Source organism: Cyanistes caeruleus, chromosome 14, assembly GCF_971803275.1.
Source record: "Cyanistes caeruleus chromosome 14, bCyaCae1.hap1.1, whole genome shotgun sequence".
Classification (NCBI taxonomy): domain Eukaryota; kingdom Metazoa; phylum Chordata; class Aves; order Passeriformes; family Paridae; genus Cyanistes; species Cyanistes caeruleus.
This window is the reverse complement of record NC_141714.1, coordinates 7450820-7470708: the sequence shown is the minus strand read 5'-3', so window position 1 is coordinate 7470708 and position 19889 is coordinate 7450820. Positions and strand designations below refer to the sequence as shown.

The 19889-nt window shown below is 43.3% G+C and overlaps 3 long non-coding RNA genes across 3 annotated transcripts; 2 read left to right on the top strand and 1 right to left on the bottom strand.

The window, feature by feature from the left end:
* Positions 1–222: 222 nt before the first annotated feature.
* On the bottom strand, positions 223–1536 carry LOC111928493 (uncharacterized). Its single transcript, XR_015276418.1, has 3 exons — positions 1447–1536; positions 1206–1336; positions 223–976 (listed from the first exon to the last, which is right to left on the bottom strand). It is a non-coding gene; the product is annotated as an uncharacterized LOC111928493 (long non-coding RNA).
* A 1085-nt stretch (positions 1537–2621) lies between these two features.
* LOC111928492 (uncharacterized) lies at positions 2622–3701 on the top strand. Its single transcript, XR_002864125.2, has 3 exons — positions 2622–2927; positions 3031–3187; positions 3584–3701. It is a non-coding gene; the product is annotated as an uncharacterized LOC111928492 (long non-coding RNA).
* Positions 3702–10414: 6713 nt separating this feature from the next.
* LOC147650535 (uncharacterized) lies at positions 10415–12578 on the top strand. Its single transcript, XR_015276419.1, has 2 exons — positions 10415–11894; positions 12311–12578. It is a non-coding gene; the product is annotated as an uncharacterized LOC147650535 (long non-coding RNA).
* Positions 12579–19889: the final 7311 nt, after the last annotated feature.

The window sequence follows — 19889 nt, the reverse complement described above, 5'->3', positions numbered from 1 at the left end:
ATATATAAGTTTCTGTAAATATCACCCTGTTATCTTTGTAACTTTTCTCTAAAAAAATCTTTTTCTCTTTCTCTGATTCTGCTGCATTTCTTCTGTATTTTTCTTATTCTTCCTGGTTTTCTCAGTCTCCTTTGGACTGAATTCCTTTTTGGGATCCTCCCTCATGGGGAGCCCTGCTTATCTCTGTTCTCTGGTTTGAAGAAAACTCCCGAGCTCGCTGGATTCTTGTTTCTCATGTTTATTAGAAGGTCATCACAAAACTTGGCAGGTCTCTCCAGACTAACTGCACAAGTCTAATTCTTTGCAATTTGGTACATTTCTTTCTTCTGATGGTACAAGGCCTTGTGGCTCACCCCATGCCTGATAGCACAAAATGGCTCTGAATTACACAGTGCTTTTATCTTTATTCTTATCCAATTAACAATAGACACATATATTATTTTTCTTAATGATCTAATGACCCATCACCTGTGTGCTGCACTGTGGCATTTTCTATCCAATCACTTACTATTACCCAAAAACCTCTAGAAGAAGAACATGAAGAATAAAGAAGGACAAGAGACAACACCCTAAATCCTCCATCTTGTCTTCTGTTCTCTAAACTAACTTTTTCACCTTAAGAAAACTTTTTAATCTACACACTTACACTTTTAGCTTTTTCTATCTAATTTTAACAGTTGTTTTCATGTATCACTATGAAAACATGCTCATGAATTTCATGTTATATGAAATTCAGTGTATTTCTGGATCTTAGAACTAAGTATCAGAAACAAGGGCACAGACTGTATCCCAGACTCCAGCAATCTTTTGCCCACTAGTTGTCAAGTTATGTTTAAGATTTGGGACATGTTTCCAAATGCCTTTCTTTCCTGTCTTTATTTCAACAGTAGAAGTGTGTAGAGTCGCCTGTCCCACAAACAGCTAGATGGATGTGCCATCCTGGTGGATTTTTACAGCAGAGGTGGGTTATATCAACCTGCATAGATTAAAAAGCAAGAAGTAATTAGAGATGGGACTTTCTTGACATGCTCAGGTCAAACTGCATGTCTTTTGCTGTTTGTTTACAAGATGAGTGAGATACACAATCATAATTATGTTTTGAAAATATCTAAATGTTACTTTTTTTTCCCATCCTCACGCTGAATTCGCCACTTTTGTGAGGATATGTCCTCAATGGATGGAAGACATCCATAACCATGACTCACCTGGTCTAAGGAAGGAGACTGCACAGCATGGATCCTGAGACTTCTGGGCAGTGAGTTTCTGTCTGGATGTGGCTGCTGATGTTGGGTGTTGAGCCAATGAAGTTCTGGACAGTGTGGGATTGTGGCTCCTGCTGTGCAGCCAGGTCAGTGACTCACTATGTAGTGAGTCAGAGACCTGTTTTGGAATATGATTTCAGAAGAGCTACCCAGTTTTCAGGGTTTTCCAGTAAGGTCCACGTACCTTCTCCCTGCAGGTTCAGAAATGCTCTAGTTCTCATTCTTCGTAATTGTCAGAGACTCCTTGAGCCAGATGCCAGCAGGAGGGCCCATAGTTATGGGATGAGGACTTCTTGCTATCAGTGCTGGTGCTTCTTGTTCAAATGAGATCATTCTTGAACAAATGATGTGAGGTCAGAGGTCTGAAAAAATTAATCTGGATGAATCAGACTACACACGTGTAACATCCCTGGAACATCTTTCTGTATAATTAAATCTTAGATTTACAGGTTGTATATCCCATGTAAACAATGAGCTGCAGATGAATGCTGGGGCAACCAAACACAAACTGCAAGCAAGGAGCATAATCAGAGTGGTTTTCTCTCTTCAAATAGAAGCTCAGGAGAAAATTTTAGTGTAAGGAGACTGAAAAGTTTGGGCCACTTGAAGAGACTGAAGGGAAACCTCATCATGGTCTCATAAGGGGATGTGGAGGGACAGCTGCTGGTCTCTCTGGTGCCCAGTGAAAGGACCCGAGGGAATGGTATGAAGCTGTGTCAGGGAAGGCTGAGGTTGGGTATTGGGAAAAGATTCTTCACCTACAGTTTGGTTGGGCACTGGAACAGACTCCCTGGGAAAGTGGTTACAGCACCAGCCTGAAAGAGTTCAAGTGTTTGGACAATGCACACGATAGGATTCCTGGGGCTGTGCTGTGCAGACTTGATTATCCCTGTTAGTCTCTTCCAACTCTGGATATTCTATGATTCCATTACTATTAACTGGGATGATCACGAAAGGAAATATAAAAGGGACTATATCGAAATAGGGACTATCCAGACGGATACAGGCGCTGGCTACTCCTGTTTGCCTTTTCTCCAGAAGACACGGGCAGGGAAAGATGCTAGAGTTAAGATTAGCTGAGGCTTCCTGGGGTTCCAGACACAGCCCCGCGCCTCGCTGGTCGCATTTACCTGTTCAAGCTGCGACACGCTCCGGCCGCGGCTGCAGCGCGCGGCGGTGGCAGCAGGTGGCGCTGTCTCCCGCCGGTGCTGCTGCGGGGCCGGGAGCGGGCGAGGGCCTGGGGCCGATCTGGGGAGCCGCCGCGGGGCCGATCTGGGGAGCCGCTGCGGGGCCGATCTGGGGAGCCGCCGCGGGGCCGATCTCTCTCGGGAGCCGCCGCGGGGCCGATCTCTCTCGGGAGCCGCCGCGGGGCCGATCTCTCTCGGGAGCCGCCGCGGGCCCGATCTCTCTCGGGAGCCGCCGCGGGGCCGATCTCTCTCGGGAGCCGCCGCGGGGCCGATCTCTCTCGGGAGCCGCCGCGGGGCCGATCTCTCTCGGGAGCCGCCGCGGGGCCGATCTCTCTCGGGAGCCGCCGCGGGGCCGATCTGGGGAGCGGGGAGGTTCCGTGTTCAGCCTTCAATCCAGATTTTCAGTTGAGGCCATGGAATCCTCAGTGACAACCTTCTGCAAACACCAGCGCTGGTGACAGTGGGTTTTCTACTTAAGGTGACATTTAGGAATTAATATAAAGGAGTTTAAATAAACAGTGCGTTACTTGCATTCTTGCTTTGTATATTTGATATATCTCCCATTTTATGAACGCCGTTAGGACCCGAGAGCCAGCAGAGGCCACCGGGATCGACCACTGCCCATGAGGGAGAGACGCGCCTGGGCTGGGGGAAGGTGTGATCTTGCACAGCGAGTGCCCAGAGGTGCTGCGGTCCCTGTTGAGAGACACGTGTATCGATACAAACGTTTCCTAACAGGTCAGTGGCCCAAAGTGAGCGCTCACAGCCTTTGGCTGACTAGCTGATGGCTCAACTCGCTTGACGTGGCTTTTTGGCCATGAAGGCTTGTGCACAGCCATCAAGGTGCTGGACCTTTCTCCTGTGCCCTGGTGGGCAGTGTCCTGGGCCCAGCAGGAGCAAACATGTGCACTACAGTACAGGTATCTTTTACCTCTCATCAATCTACCTCTCTGTCCTCTGCACAAATTGATTTGCTCTAAGGGAAGGAGCCATAAAATATTGGCCAGGGTTTCTGAGTTTCTCAGTTCCTGAGAGAATGTTATGTTGTTACTCTGTCTTTAGATGAAGACTGAAGACAGTAATCAAAAAGGCTATTTTTAACCATGCGTTGATTTATTTGTTTTTCTTGTACAGCTATTACACCTGGAGCCAGTGATGATGGCTTGATTAATTCTCAGTGATTTTTTATTTCTCCACCTTCCTCCACATGACTCTTCTGAGTGGTGTGAAGCTACATAGCAGCAGGTACAGTCTTTGGGCTCTCACTGGCCCAAGTGAAGGCAGCTTTGGGCTGGTTGGCGAGGTCAGGGGTCCTGGAGTCTTGTCCTGGAGTTGGCCAAGTGGGTGGTACACATGGAGATAAGTCAGTTGAGAGGGTTCTTTTTGTGCGTCCTATAGCCATGAGTAGATACAAGCATGGCTTAACTCACTTCAAGCCACTCACCCTGTGCAGGATGGGCAAAGAAGTGAAGGATAGACAGTGGCCACCACTGGCTGCAAAGCTCTCCCAAGAAAGTGGATCAGTTGGTAGTAAATATTATCCAGCTTCTGGTGGATAATGTGCTTCCATCATCACTATGCTGCTGTCAGGTTTGGTGTCAATGCAAAACTGTTATGTTGACTCTATAGTCCTACACTGAATAAAAAAATTGATGTGGAAATTTTTTAAAATATTTTTTCGTCTGTGAGCATTGGAAAAATGCTGAGGATTCTCCTTTTCTTTGGGCTTGTTACTTGCAATGGGGGAAGGTGAGATGGAGTTTCCCTGCCATATTCTGGGCTTGAATCTGCCAGATCTGGACCCAGCAATGCCTGTCTTGACTCTTGTGGCAGCACTTAGTGCTATGGAAATTCAAGGCTACACAGTTACTGAAGCTCTGTGGGAATAATTAAGGAACCAAGACTTTCAAAAGTGTCTGTGATTTTGAAATCTCAGATTTTAGGGATCTATCCTGAGAAAACCTAAGGAAACCTGCTGGCAAACCTGCACCAAAGCAACTACTTCTGCAAACCCAGTGCTGCCAGTGTGCCTGCCCCCTTCAGAAGCCCTTTCAAAATACTCTGCCTCCTAGGATTTTCTAAATATTCTCCATTTGTCCCCATCATAAATCACACCTTATTTCTTTCTCCTCTTTGTGACTCAGTAAAAGTCATCTCCCTTTCTTATTTTTCCTAGTTAAAGGTCAGCCTGAGCTGTGTATTACAGATGAAAGGTTGCAGCCCAAAGCCAGCCTAGGGGCCCAGTTTGTATTGTGGATCTCTCCTGAGGGCACCTCTGTTTGCAAGTGTGTGACTTGCAACTTCTGAGAAGCCTACAGAGATTGCTGTTGTTTAGGATAAGTTCTGTCATATTTATTATTCAGTTAGTAATTATTTTTTTCTTGTATTTTCTTCAGAGAACCCATTCACTTTCAGGCTGCAGTTTTGAGCCTACTCTGTGCCATGTGTCAGGAATGACTTTTTGTCCTCAATGCTGAGGAGACATTTCCCACCAATGCAGATTAAAGCATTGCTTCCCTCCAAGGATATAGAGGAGAAGAGGGCAGAAAGTGAACTAAATTATTTTTTCACATTTGAAGATAAAGTTGCTAGATTTTGTCCATCTACACATGTTCCTTACAATCTAATCTCAAGGTATCTTTTCTAATGTACTTGAGCAAACAGTAGATAGACGTTGTGGGAGGGAGTTCAAGGGCAACTGCAGTAAGCCCTAGGTGTAAATACAACTGAAGGAAAATAGAATAAGGACAGTGTTGTACTGAAGCCAGCCTTCAAAGTGATAGAACCTCTACAGCACCTTCTAAAAGGAAAAGATGTGTTCACCATCCTCATTTTTCTCTGTAGCTCTAGGTGCTAGGCTGCTAGGTGGTTGTTTACTTCCAGAGCAGTTGTCTCCTTCCCCCAGCCTGGATCCCACTGCCTATGGACAGTGTGGCTGCTGGTACTCTGAAACGCCTGGCTTCCCCCATGATTAATGCTTAGAGCTGTATTAGTCTGTGGCTCTGTGGATGAAATCTGCAGCATTGCCATGTGTATCTGTATTTTATTTTCCAGATAAGCTATGCAGATACACATGGTAGAAACTTGATATATACACCTTTGAGATGCACACCTATAAAGGGAATGCACCAAAGTCTTGTAACCTTGTATCAATTGTAAATAAGGAATGGTATCTCACGTATTTTTTATTCTTTTGAGGGGATTTTATCTATAGGTTGAGAATGTTAAGGAAGTTTATCTCACTGCAGGTGTACCTAGCACTTTTATTGTGATGGAGCATAGACGGTGCCATGATTTCTGAAGAGGCTGTTCTTTAAAGAGAGATACAAAACAGCAAGAGCATTCATAGAATAGATCATCATTTAAAGTAACACATTCTGCCTGACATGTAGTGTTTTGCACATTTTGAATTGTCTCCTGCCAAAATATTCAGGCCTGCAACGGGAACCCCTGTTGGGAACACAGGACAGATGGATCTGAATCCAGTCATGAAACTCCCTGGGGCCAGCAGTGTGATGTTAATGATCACAACACAGTAAGATGTAAAACATACCTTTGTGCAGCTCAGTGTAAACAGCAACTCCAGTATTATGATGTAAATGAGAAACCAGCAAGAGATGATGTGTGAATGGAAACACAGCAAGGTGCTCTGAGGGAGCAGGAACACAGTGCAAGGGGGAATTCTGTACATTTCAAGTGGAGGTGAAATTAAACAGTGGAGTCACTTCATTGTAGAGATAAACTTTAAATACTCCATGGGCTGATGCAGAAGGGAGGGAACTGACAAAGCTGTATCTATCTCCACCCAAGGTTCTGGCTGGATTGGGTTACAATTAGGCTTGGGTGCCTGGGCTTATTAGTCAAGAGCTGGAAGATGGTGCCTGGGTCCAAAGGGAAGATAAAAATCCTGAGTAAGCCTTATCTTGTGGTCCACCTTTCAAATCAGGGCTGGCTTTAAACTTAGGCAGTGTTGCTCAGAACTTTGTCTGATTTTCAGTTGTCTTCAAGGATGGTGATACCTCTCTTGGAAGTCTTGTTCTAGTGTTCGGGCAACTTCATGGTGAAAATATTTGCTGTATAGCATTACCTAAATCTGAAATAGCACCATGATTGGAGGGCATGAAAGAATAATAGGCAGAAATTAAAGGGACTTGAAGTGGTACCCGAAGGCTCAGAATGTGCAGCTGGGTCCTCAGCCTAATTTCAGAAATCCCTGGTGCCCCTCTGAAAGTTCCCTCGTGTGCAGGTGGGTAGTGGCAGCTTGCCTTTGAGACATTATCTGCATTGGCTCCTGGCAGAATGGAAGGTGCAGTCAGAGAGCCTGGTGTCACCAAGGTAACTTAAAAATGTGCTGGTCAGCAGGAGTGGTGCTGTGTCTGCTGCTGTTGTAACAGTGTAACAGTGATGCATCTTTTTTGTCCCAGAGTTCCCTGTCTTCTTCCTCTCATCTCGAGCAAAGGAGTGAAGGGCTTGCTGGGAAGCTGAGCTTGAAGCTAGAGGAGGTCATACTTAACTAATCTCCTGGAGTTCTTTGAAGATATTACTGCCAGGCTAGATAAGGGGAATTCAGCAGTGTGCTTAGAGTTTCAAAGAGCATTTCACAAAGTTCCACATCAGAGATCAATAGCTAAGGCAAAAGGTAAAGGAAGAGGAGGTAATAGAGGCTGTTGGATCAAAACCAGCTCAAGGGCAGGTATGAGACAATAAGCACAGATGAAAACTTTTCAAGCTGTCAGAAGGCTGTTCTTGGGACTGTTTCAGGATCTCTGTGATGTGTAATCCTGACAGCACAAAGGTACCCCACCATGCTCATGTCTCTAAGGCAGCCCAGGTTTGGCACCACCAGCAGCAAAGCGTCCTAGCAGGACCCCCTTCTGACTTCCCAGCCTGACCTGCCCAGAGTCTTTTCATGTCTCTGCTAGATGGGAACAGTTGTCAGCAAGGTCAGGGGTGATGTCTCTGGGGCTCTGATAAGGGGCTGCCAGCCCTGATGTACTGCCACGTGTCTCAGAGCAGTCTGTATTTGCTGGACCTTGTAAAGAGCCTCAGGAGCCCAGTGTGCATGTGCACTGCTGGTGTCTGAGAAGTTACTCCAGTTTAACAGTGGGCCAAGGGAAGAGATAATTTGGTGGAAGCTCTCCCCATGACTAGACACAGCCTAAGCAGATTCCCCAGGGCCAAAATCTCTTCAGTGACTCTGCTAACAAATGGTAAAATGGAGTTCAATATGGAGAAATGTAGAGTAACTAATCTTGAAGGGGGGAATCTGTCTGAGGAATATGCCTTAACAGAGCAAGCATTCAGCAGAGGGATGAAGAGAGGGATTTGATGTGTTAGGAGATTAGTTTCCTTTGGAAAAACCCTTGAAACTGTCTACCTAGACTGCATCTGTGGCAAAAGGGCAAGCAAGAGACAAAGCTGTATTAATGGAGGGACAGGATAAAAAACCAAAAGAGGCAATATGTCTGTTGCTGGCAAAGGCATTGGATCCCACTTGGAATATTGTTCTGGTCACTGTACCAGTGTGTTGTAGCATAAGGCAACAAAGAGCAGCCCTGCAGAACTTGTGCACAAAGGAGAGAGTGCCGGGTTTTCCTCTGCAGGCTTCTTCCTACCCCATACATTCCTCATCTGAAGAAGAAGTCTGAGGAGCACAAAGGGTTGCCCTTTAACAGAGGCTTGGCGTTTTGAAGTCAATTATATTTTTCTACAATTGTATTATATATTTTATGCAATTATATGTTGTATATATTATATACCATATTATATTTCTCTCTGCCTTTCTCTTCCTCTCTTCCATCCATTTCTTCTTTTCAGTTTTTCTCTTTTCTTCTTTCTCTCCTCTCCCCAGCTAGGGGTTGATTCATTGTTCCCCAGTACATTGTTTCTCTTCCACCCCTGCCTGGGAAGAGAGGCTATTCAGTCAACTTGCTTCTGGGTCCTGAAGAAGCCACATCTCCAGTGAAGGGATTGTTACATATAGGCTGGGCAGCAGGATGAATAATACTTTTTTCCACATAGATTTGTATGAAAAGAAATCAAAGTTGTTGCTTTAGAAGAGGAAAAGCTCAGCAGTCAAACTGAAGGCAGGGCATGGAATATTACACAAACTGACCATTGAAACTCTCAGATGTGGCTTTCCTTCCACTCAAAGGAGTTCACAATGTGATGGCTGTTTCAAATCATAAAAATTCAGTACTAAAATCCTCCTTTTTTTCCCCTTGGTGCATATTCAGAGCAAGTTCAGCAAGTTGCTCTGAATTTATGCAGCTATTGAAGACAGTTGATTTCATTTGAGCTGTAGAAGAGGCAATCTTATTTTGCTTTCCCTTAGATTATGGTATGTCAATCAATGTCAAGGGTCAGTCCATACAACACAGCTGTACCAGGTAAGAAATGCACTTGTCAAACTGTCAAAATACTCATTTCTTCTGCCCCACTCTTAACCAGCCCTGGCCACTGAAGGAAGGGTAAGCATTTAAGTCTTGTATTTATATTAAGCTGGAAGTTGTAAGTCACAATCTTGACAGTACCCTAAATGACAGCAATTAGTATTTCTCAAAAAGAGTGTTTTTTCTTTCTTCATTGACTGACACATCAATCAACAGAGTGGTGCACAAAATTACAAAATAGGCCTCTAATAAGAAAAGGAAAATCTATTATTCTTGCTTTTTAAATGCCTTAAAGAAGGACTTGCTATTGCTGTAAAATCTCTGGAATTACCCTTGCTCTTTCAACTTGCCAAACCAATCTTTTATCCCTTTATGTTCAGGTCTGTAGAGTAACTTGCCAAAATAATCTCTTGGCATCACTGAGGTGATGATCCACATTGTACTGCTTATGTAATTTCTCTGCTCATACAACCATTCATCCCAGAAAAGTTTTGATGGGGAACTTGTTCTTTTAACTATTTTAGGTGCTTTTTAAAATACTGCCTTCTAGCTTGCAGGAAATGAACATGCTATAATGTGCCGTGACAATGGTGATTGTGGAGAGTGTAAAACATTTAAATATAAATTACAGGTAGAAATGAAGGTGTGTAAGGAAAAATCAAATTATAGGATTTACCTCCCAATTCTTAAGGGCAGAGAGATTTGTCTGGCCCTTTTCTTGGTTGTAGCTGGGCAAGGGAAAGAAATGCTGAGTCTCATATGATCTTAATTATATGCTGTGGGTGCCAGCAACTTTCAGGGTATGTGTGGATTCTTGACTGAGGCTCAGTGTGTGAACTCTGTCAGTAGAGGGGTATGTCACACACAGAGCTGGGATAGGAGCCATCATTCACAATTCAAACAAACCCCAGACCCTTCAGAGATTGAACAGAAATATTCAGTTAACCATAAAAATTGTGTCACGATTCTCCATACACCCATGTCCCTTGGGACCAGAAATACTTCAGGCTGCAAAGTCAGGCCCTTCTTGTGAGGCTTTTTGACTGACTGGAACCATCAGCAATCCAAACCATTGTACAAAATCCCGCTCTTTCGCAATTCCCAACATTTCTTCTAGACAAGGAGCACTGTAATTCTTGGCTATAGGTGCAAGTCCACAATCTCCCTCCAAAACATCCCCCTTGAATTTTTGGGTGTCTTGTCAGAGGGAGACTTTGGACAGGAGAGTCTGGAGGTTCTTGCCTTGCCATGGGCTGAAGCCAACAGCAGAGAAAAGGGGCAAGTGTTAAGCACAGGATGGTGATTTTTTACTGCTGTAGCAAAAGTGCCTGTTCCCTGTCAAGGCTCAACAAGAAAATCTGCTTGAAAGAGATGATGTTGGGAAGATTTCATTTCTGCAAATATCTGGTCGTTGTGTGTTGTGTGTTGGCTGAAGGACTGCAAGACTACCTGCCTGAGTGTAAGCCCCTCAATGGGTTTGTCAACAACCCTGGAGCATGAGAGATGGTGCAGCTGTGTCCACCCTCCCACCAGAGCCTCCTGTGCTGCAGTGGAATTGCAAGCAGGCTGCACCCTCACCCAGGGGACACACCTGAGCTTGGTGTCCTGAACAGAATCTGATTGTAAGGAGCAGGAAAGTGTCCTTCATGTTGCCTCTGGAAGTGAAGTTAGACTGCTTGATGTTCCTACCTGAGCTGTGTCTGGGAGGAGGCAGGCATGTAGAGCTGTTCTTGTGCTCCTCTGGGGTTGCATCCTTAGCAGAAAGCTGGGGGATATTCCTGTGGCCTGCCCTGTGATGGCAAAATTACTGCTAGCATGGTCAGCAGTAAAGTTTTTGCTGCTGTTCAGAAATATGCTGAAGGTTCAGACCAGAATGAAAATCAGTTCTACACTTGGTGGCTCACATTGTGGGTTCTTCGTACTGTCTTCAGGGGGAGAAAGTCTGCTGTGGAAATCCATCCTGTCCTAGCAATTTAGAATTAGAGGGGACATCCTTACTTACCTAAATGAAGAAATGCAAACATATGGAGATAGAGTTTTTACCCCCTTAACCTTTGGAGGTACCAGCAAAGATTTTCATGTTTGTAAATTGTAATTTTCGTAGAGCAAAGCCTTATGGAAAAGCCAAACTTTCTTTAATGAAAGACATGATGGAAACTCTTACAGCTGATCCTTACTATTGCTAGAAAACAGAGGTAGCAAGAGAAGAGTAAAGTAAGCACTAAAGGTCAGGTATGAGCCACAGGAAAAATGCTGTGGCCTCATCAGTTTTCTTTGGCTTCCTGAGGTCTCTCCCTTCCCTTCCAGGCAAGAGAGAGAGTCCTTTCTTCATTGGCTCCTGTGTGAATCTGTCCTCTGATGGCTGAACAAACTCTTCTCAGCAGTAATCAAACATGAGAATGGCAACTTCGCTTGTGAGGATCACATTTGGCCAAACACTGCCATCTTTGTCTGTCCTGCTTGCCCTAACTCTTGACTTGGAGGGGGAGAGTTTAGCATTTCAGTGTATGAAATGCCAGCTAGGATCAAATCAATAGCATCGATTTAATCTTGTGTTTCCAAAGAGTTGGGATTTTTCCTTTTAATTTTTTTTTTCTCTAGCTCTATTCTTTGGGAAGTAGAAGAGTGAAACAAAGGCATTGAGTGCTGCCAGTGGTCCTCAGGGACAGAGCCAGAGCTTCAAAGCCCTCCATGAGTTTGAATAGCTTTACTCTTGCTGGACTAAATTAGCTTTGGATGTAGGAACTTGATCTTCACTTTCAGAGTTGATTTGGTTCACTGTTTGTGAGCCCTAACAGGACAAAATGCCCTTGTTTGGTGGGACCTGCAGCCAGCCCAGGGCCAGATGCCCAGCTGGTGTAGGTGACCTGAAACCTTGAAGACTCGAGCCAGGTAACATTTGCTGACATTTTTCTCTATAGGTTTTTTGACAGATTATAGTCATGCCTGCATGGACTGTTAAAAGCAGTCACCAGTGACTTTTCTGTGGTCAGAGCAAGCTCTCAGCAGAAGCAGAAGAGCCCCTTGCACCTATGGAGAAGGCAGCAAAGCTGGTAAGAGGGGGCTGCACCTCTTGCTGCTCAGCTCCCTGCTTCTCAGGGCAGTATGGACATGTAAATCCTGCCGTGGAACAGTTGTAGTTTACCATGTTAAGGCCTGTGGAGTGGTTATGGGTGTTAAGGTCATGCCAAGGTCTTCCTGTGGACCCATTTGTTCATGAAATATCAGAGGGCAGTGGAGAATAATTCCTAGTGAGGCAAGTAGAGTAAAATATAAATGGAAATATGAAAACTTGATAATTCAAATGAGTTTACTTTTTATACAACAGATGTTGTTTGATCCAGGAGAAAGAATAATATTATAGAATCTGAGGGGAAAAAATAAAGTCATCTAAAAATAAAACACAAATAGCAGCTGCTTGAATTGTATTTCTAATATATCAGTGTTGACAGCTCTCTCTTTCCTCCAGTTGACCCAGGAATCTTATAGAAGTGGCTGGTAAAGAAGAGGAGGAATATGAGCAGAGGTGATGGAGAAGGAAATTGATACTGATTAGTGTCAGAGTGTGTCCTGGGCAGGAATAGTCTGAGTGAGGGAATGTGGATGGTGTCACTTCACAGCCCTTGAGGGACTCAGGGTCAGAGGCTCTCACTGCAGTGTGTGACACTTCTGCACTTGGGAATATCACTGGAACGGGGTACAATAAAGAATACTAAAATAAATAAAGTAGTCCAAAATTATGTTGCTGCTGAATTCCCACTTGGAGTGAGGTTTCTGTGTTTCATTAAATTTGTGTCCTGTGCGTATCTATACCAGATGAGGAGCTGAATTTGCGTAAGGGTGGTGGGTGAGGTCGCTGGGATGTAGATGCAAGGCAAATTTCTTACTCTGTAGACTCAGTCAGTGGGAAAAATACTACTTAGCAAAAAGGAAAAAAGGATCCTGACTTTACATTCCAGGAGCCAGTGGTTTTGGACTGGCAAGCTCTGGCTGTTCAGCCAAGACTATGTGCCCAGGTCTGATTTGCAGCAAGTGATAAACATCTCTTCTTTAACAAGTGATCTCTGACAGGGGCTTGAGTTGAATGCAAAAAAATCAGGCATTTCTTCATTGTTTGTGAGCAGTTGGGCTGGAACTGGCACAGTGAGGCTGTGCTTTCCTTCGTGTATGAGGAGCTGTGCCTTGGGCTGTGTGGTACTGGGAGCCTGGGTAGGCACAGTGCAGCTCCCAGTGTCCCATCTGCAGTTCATGCTATAGCAAATAACACATTTTTATTTTTATACAAATGTGCATAACTTCATCCATTTCTTGTGGCTGCTCTGACAGGAAAAGGAAATTTATGACGCACATCACCCATTTATTTGGCACAGGCAGTGTTTATTGCTGAGGGAGGCATTCTCATGGAATTGATTGCACAATTTCCTCTTGGTGTACTGTTTTCAAGTAATATCCCAAGACCTCAGTGTACTAAGATACAGAGGCACTACTTTAAGGCCCAAAGAACACTGTAGCAGAGGAAAAAAATTAAGCCATATAGTGGAAAATAAAATGGAAATATACAATTTTAATTACACTGTAAATCTGTGTCTCTCTCCACTCTGCTGGGAGTGTCTGTGAAAACACCCATTCCCAATAGGTTAAATTTCTAGGTTTCTCTGCAGAACTAAGAACAGATTTGGATTTTATCACTGTTAATTTTCACAGGTGTTAAAGGTGGAGGTTTTGTCCAGGGTTAGTTGTGGTTCACGCTTCAGGCACGCCTGGACTATGGACATGTGGTGGGGAGAGAAATTCTGCACTTTGGAAAAAAAGAATGGTGTATGCTTAGTGTGATGACTTGCTGAAAGGGTAGGATTGTTGCCTGTCTCAACAGGCAAAAAGGGGTTGATACTATTAACGTCACAAAAAACAGGATGAGAGGGGTTGTTGCCTTGATTCAAAGAACTGTGACAATATATATTTTAAACACTGTGAGTGGCACACATTATAGAAAAACGAGAGAAATATCTGTCCTGAAAGAGGACTCTTGGCTTTGTTTGTTTCTTTTTTTAAATGTAATTTTATTGTTTTTTAAAAAATATTCAATTTTTCCATGCACAATCATTTGTATCATATCTTTGGTATAATAGATGTCTCATTTGCATGTGCAAAGGCATGGAGTTGGATGTTTGCACACAAAAAAGTGCCAGGTGATGACAGTGGTTACTAGCAATCATGGACTGAAGATTGCAACCAGAAAGTTTAGAGCTCTTTTGTTCAAAGATGACTCAAAGTGCAGGGACAGAAGAATGGTGTTATGTAACATCAGTTAGGGACAATAGATTCTGCTCCCTTCCACTCCGTAGGGAATGTCAGTGACAACCCCACACGTGTCTGCATGCTGAAGTTACATGTCTGCTTCTGAAAGAGGTGTCTGATGACTAACTTTTTCTTTCCTGGTTGTTGAATGGCTCCTCACCTGCTTCACTCTTCTATTTTTTTGAAGGGGAGTTTGACAGCCAGCACAGTTTCTAATTTTATGATTTCACTTCTCTGGGGTCTCCCTTAGTTTCTGCTAACTTCACAATTTTTCTTTTAGGCTCCAGATGAAAGCAATCGCCTGATAAGCTTCTGTTTTCACACTTTTGAAGGCAGTTTCCTCGTCTCAGCCTGCTGATGCTCGTCCTCAGGGGTCGAAGCTGGGGACCAGCTTGAGCCCCAGGCTTTCCTGTTCTGCAGCTCTCAGGTGTTCAGCTGTGTTATGGGTTGCAGTGGGTGTTTGTTAGCACAGAGGAGGATGGCTCACTGGTAATGGCCTTTTGTATGTGCTGACCTCTGAACCAGAAACAAGATTCAAACCTCAGAGGAAACTGGTTATTAATCAAATCAGGGAGCAACTGTGACTCAACTTTCAGATCCCCAGCTGAGGTTGTGTCCATGGCTGATTAAAAGAGGAAAATATATTTAGCTATTTACAGCTGTATCTCCCTCTGTGAGAGGACAAAGCACCATTGATAAACATATTTATATTTGTTAGATGTGCAAATTGTGATTCCTTTGAAAACCTCACAGTTTATGATAAAGCCTCAGAAAGCACAGGGCTGTTCATTGGCGTTACAGGACTTCCCGGGACTGTGCCATGGACACCTCTGCTTGGAGTGTTTGACACAGGCATGTCCACAGGGGACAGCGCTCAGGCACTGTCATCTGCACATGAAAGACTAACAGTGGCTCTGAGCAGTCCTCTGCAGGAGATAATTTTCTCCCTCAATTAGGTTACACTTTCTAGATGCTGCACTTCAGAAGCCTACACTCTTCCCAACCCAGCTCTACAGTCAGTCAGTGGTGAACAGAACGTACAAACTTTCTATTGCTAATATATTTCACAGTGCTGTGTGATATTAGCAAACTCCAAATAGCTGTCAGGACCTTAAGGTATTCTGGAACATCCTTTGATGTTACAAAGTAATGTGTTTCCCATATTATTCCTTTGAACGCATTAGATGTGCAAAGTCTAGCATTTCTTATGAGAGAGGTGGAATTATCATACAACAAAATATTTTTTCCTCTAGTTCGTTCATGGCTCATAATATATAAAATTTCTTCTTAAAATTCAAGCTAGGAACTGAAACTTAATTTATACAGTATTGAAAACATTACAGGGCATAAATCAGTTCAATTTTTAAAGCTCCTGTATGATATTTTCAGAACATCCAAATTCCTTCATTTGCCTGGACTCCTTCCAAAATTCTGCCAGTGCTCATGGAAATCTAAATAACTTTGGAGAAAAAAGCAGGTTTTCTGTGGAGGCTCAGATTACCCTGTCACCCTTCCTTCACTGCAGACAGGCCTCTGATAAACATGGAGAATAGGGACAGGGAAATTACTTCATTACTTCATGTCTTTTTCAATTACAAACATCAAGGAGTCTGAGCCTCCTGCCAGCTCATGCCCCAGACCCTTGCAAATTTGTGGCTTTCAAAAGCCAACAGTTGCATTTCCTTTGCCAGCAGGGATAAGTGATAGAAAGCGAGCAGGGGAGCTCACTTCAATATTATTTCTGAGTGTTATTTAAAAAGTTTCAAATCTCAGCTCTGTTTATTTAAAGTAGGACTCCAGCTGAAATGCAAGTCTGTGAACCAGAGAAGTGATCAAAACAGGACTGCACCTTCTTTTCTTTTCTGAGAATTAAATTAATTACTCAGTGGTGGGAGTGTTACTGTAATCATTCTGTGATCACTTAACCTGGAAGCAGTACTTCCAGAGAGCTTTTCAACATTCTCCTGTTGGCATCTTCAGATCTACTATTTGTACTGTTTGCCTATTTTCACAGCACATGAGATTAATGCATTGTTTTTCTACCATCTTTGCTTTGTGTTTTGGTTTACACCTAAAGAAACAGATGTATTTTCTTTGATGTAATTTTTCTATTATTGATGAACTAATGTTACAAAACCAAGGCTGTTTAAGATCTTACTTAGAAACCTACAAAAAAACCCCAAAAAAACACCCTCCCCCAGCAACCAACCAAAAAAAAAAAAAAAAAAAATCCAAAAAAAAGAAAACCCAGTTTCAGAACACTGTGTTGCAGAGATGGGGGAAATGTTGCAGGAGTGAATCTGATTTCCTGCTTCTGCTTTAGGCATAAATCTTACAGGCTCAACTTCTCCTCAGTTTTTAGGTCTGTGCTAAAAGTCACTGAAATAGAAGCCTGTGTTGGATTAATCGCAGGTGTCTGTGTATAGCTCTGTGTTGGGGGTTGGTGTCCTTCCTTTTGTTCCTTCTCACCTATAGAATTTTCCCCATTAGTTGCAGGGAAAACCTGACTGCTGGTGTTTGAGAAGACAGTACGGCTGGGCCCAGGGGGAATGGGGGCAGGTAAAAGGGAGGGTGGGGGCAGTTTTGGCGGGTTTCTTCAGACTCAGAGCAGGACACTTGATGGGAGCTGTTACTGCTGGGGGAAGGGAATTCATCATAACCCAGACCCTTCTTCTTTTTCTCCTTCTGTGGGCTCCCACACCCCCTGTCCTGCCGGGACGTGTGGCAGTGCCAGGCACCACCACGGAGCTGCTGATCCACCTCAGCCACCGGCCCAGGATCTCAGCTCATCCCTGCTGATCCACCTCAGCCACCAGCCCAGGATCTCAGCTCATCCCTGCTGTTCCAGCTGAGTGTTCCTCAGAGCCCTGCAGGAGCACCGGCACTGACTGCCCGAGGGGTTTGTGAAGCAAAGCCTCTCCTCCATCCCTTCCCATCTCAGCCGAGAAAGCTGCCACGGGGTCCCTGGTTCTGTTTTGTTGCTAACGCTGTAGTTATTGTTGTTTGTTTGCCTTGTTATACATACTAGTAAAGAACTGTTATTCCTATCCCCAGATCTCTGCCTGAGAGCCCCTTGATTTCAAAATTATAATAGTTCAGAGGGAGGAAGTCTACATTTTCATTCCAAGGGAAGCTTCTGCCTTCCCTAGCAGACACCTGTCTTCCAAACCAAGACACTCTGGGAGGGTTTTCTGTGGTTATTCTGCCGCTCTGTTTTTTTACAGCCAGATTCTGAAGTGTGGGCTCAGGTCACTTGGTACCTCAACTGGCCAGATGTCTGCACTGCAGTGGCACACGACTCTTGTGATCATTGTTGTGATCAGGAGAGAGGGAAAGGAGACAAGGACCAATAAAAAGGTTGTGGGGTCCTTTGGTGCCTCACAATTCAGATTTTGATTTGATAGGAATTCAAAAATCCAGATGTGAAATGAACCTTAAGTGGGTATGAGTAGAGCAAACAGCTGAAGACATGGAAATCAAGTGAGTATCCATAAATTCTCAATACAGCCTCCTCCAGGTTTTACTTTCTCTCCAGGTTTTTTTACTCCAGGTTTTGTTTCTTATTTGCACATTACTTGAATACTTCTGTTGAAGTCAGTGTGAATTCTTCTAGGTGAAATTGAAGTGTGGGGAGTTTTTAGTTGGAAGGCTTGCAGCATCTTTTTCATGCTATCAAAGCTTCCTCCCTTGGCTACAGCTGTCCTGGATTCAGCTTGTGTGTGGGTACATCTGCCTGTGTGTATGTGTGTGTCCATTTGCTTCAGATTCTCTGAAGCAAATATGGCCCAAGACATGAACATGTGGCCAATGTGTGAATGACAACAGAGGCCTGTACTGCTGGTATCAGCCCAAGTGTGGAAGTACGTAAAACAAAAAAAGTACTAAGGAAAAGATCACCACACTTGGAAAGTCCCAGCTGGCCAAGCCTGGGCTTTGGGAGATCCCTAGAATGAGTAATTTATACCTGGAATAATTCTGTGTACTCACTGACTCCCTAAGATATGATGCCAAAATTGGGGTTTTTTCATAATGCTGTGAAAAACTAAGGTCACTCTCCTGGTAAAGTTTAAAAAGTTTAATAAAGACAGTAAGAGACACAGAAAATAAAGCAAAGAGTAACGACTGGGTGCCTTGGTGCTCTGCCAAGTGCACACCTGGTATCTTGGAAACACCCTTTATATACTGTTTCTGCTGCATGGACTTCATGCATATTCAAACTTTTCCAGGAACTGTTTTGCATGGCCACTCCTTGGGTCTGCCTTTTTAGAGCATGCACATTTCTTGGCTTTGCAGTTTTAATTCCTTTCTTATCATCTTTTGATTTGGGCTTTGGCTCCTTCTTCCACAGGCAGCGAGTGTTGATAGCAGCCTGGGCCCCATCATCTGCTCACTGGAGGTTATCCTGCCCATTCAGATAGGACTTAACCCTAACATCTAAAATTGTTCTGGCCTATGCCTAAATTCTTGCTAATAGCAGGAGAAAAAGAAAAATACTACATTCACATAGGAAAAACCATTCTTACATTACACATATAACATTCATCTCAATACTTGTGAAAAGTCAACATCACAATATGTATTTATAACAATGCTATGGTTGCAATGATATATTTTTTTAGTTAATGGAAATTTTGGATGCACTGTAAGCAATTTTTCCTTTTAAGAAGGAAAACTACAGATGGACTGCTGATATATAATAAGGAAAGGTGTGACACCCCAAGAATGCCTATTGCTGTGAAAATCACAAGAAGGGGAGAAAGACTGCCTGCTAAATTTAGCCTGTGCAAATCCAGTGCATTCCAAATCCATGGAGAAATACTGTTTGGAGTGAAATATGGTTGAAACATTTCTGGAAATATAACTCTGCTGGCTAGTTCACCACCTGGACTTAGTTTTTATATTGTAGGAGAGTAATTAAATTTTTATTATTTTTAAATTACAGCCCCCCACCCCTTCCCAAATATCAGTTCTCTTGTCTTCCCACTGAAGCAAGCGCTGTTAAGCTGCTATAACTTTTAGAGCATGAAAGCAAATGCCGTAAAGAGGTCACTGTAAAGGTCATGCAGCAGGTTTGATGTGTCAGTGGATAAATGATGGGATCACATCTGGAACAGTTCGGTGAATAAATAAAATGTGAAAGCTCATATATCACTGCCCACCTTCCAATCTGTAAGGGAAAGAGAAAATAAATTCTCTAATAACCTTGTAAAGCACATAAAAGATATTGAATAAACTCTTGAAATTTTGTGACTAAAACTGTCTGTATTAAATAATAATTTTAAGAGTGGCAAAAAGCTTGAAATAAAGTATGAGTCTTCCTTGTAAAATGTTGTTTTATTTTATGGCTTATTTATTAGACTATACTTGGATAGCTTTGAAAAATATAATTTTGAGTTTAACTATGTGTTATTGAAACACTCTTCCTTTAGATATGTCCCCCAAAGGTATTTTATATTTACACTTAGGGAAAAGAATTTTCAGTTTTTATTATGCTGTGCTGCATTATTGCTCATACTGCCACTATATTCTGCCTTCTGCAAGTAGCATTAATATATGCATATTTTACTGCCATTACCTTCAAAAGGCCTTAGAAGACCCATAGGTCTAAGTTGGTCATACTGACTACTGAATTAAGATACTAGAGACTGTATATTGTTTTACTGGGCCATTAATAAGAAGTCCCTGTGAGCTGTAGGACAGTAAGCTAGAAACCAAGTAATTTTGGGCACCAAAGGAATGTACAGTATTTA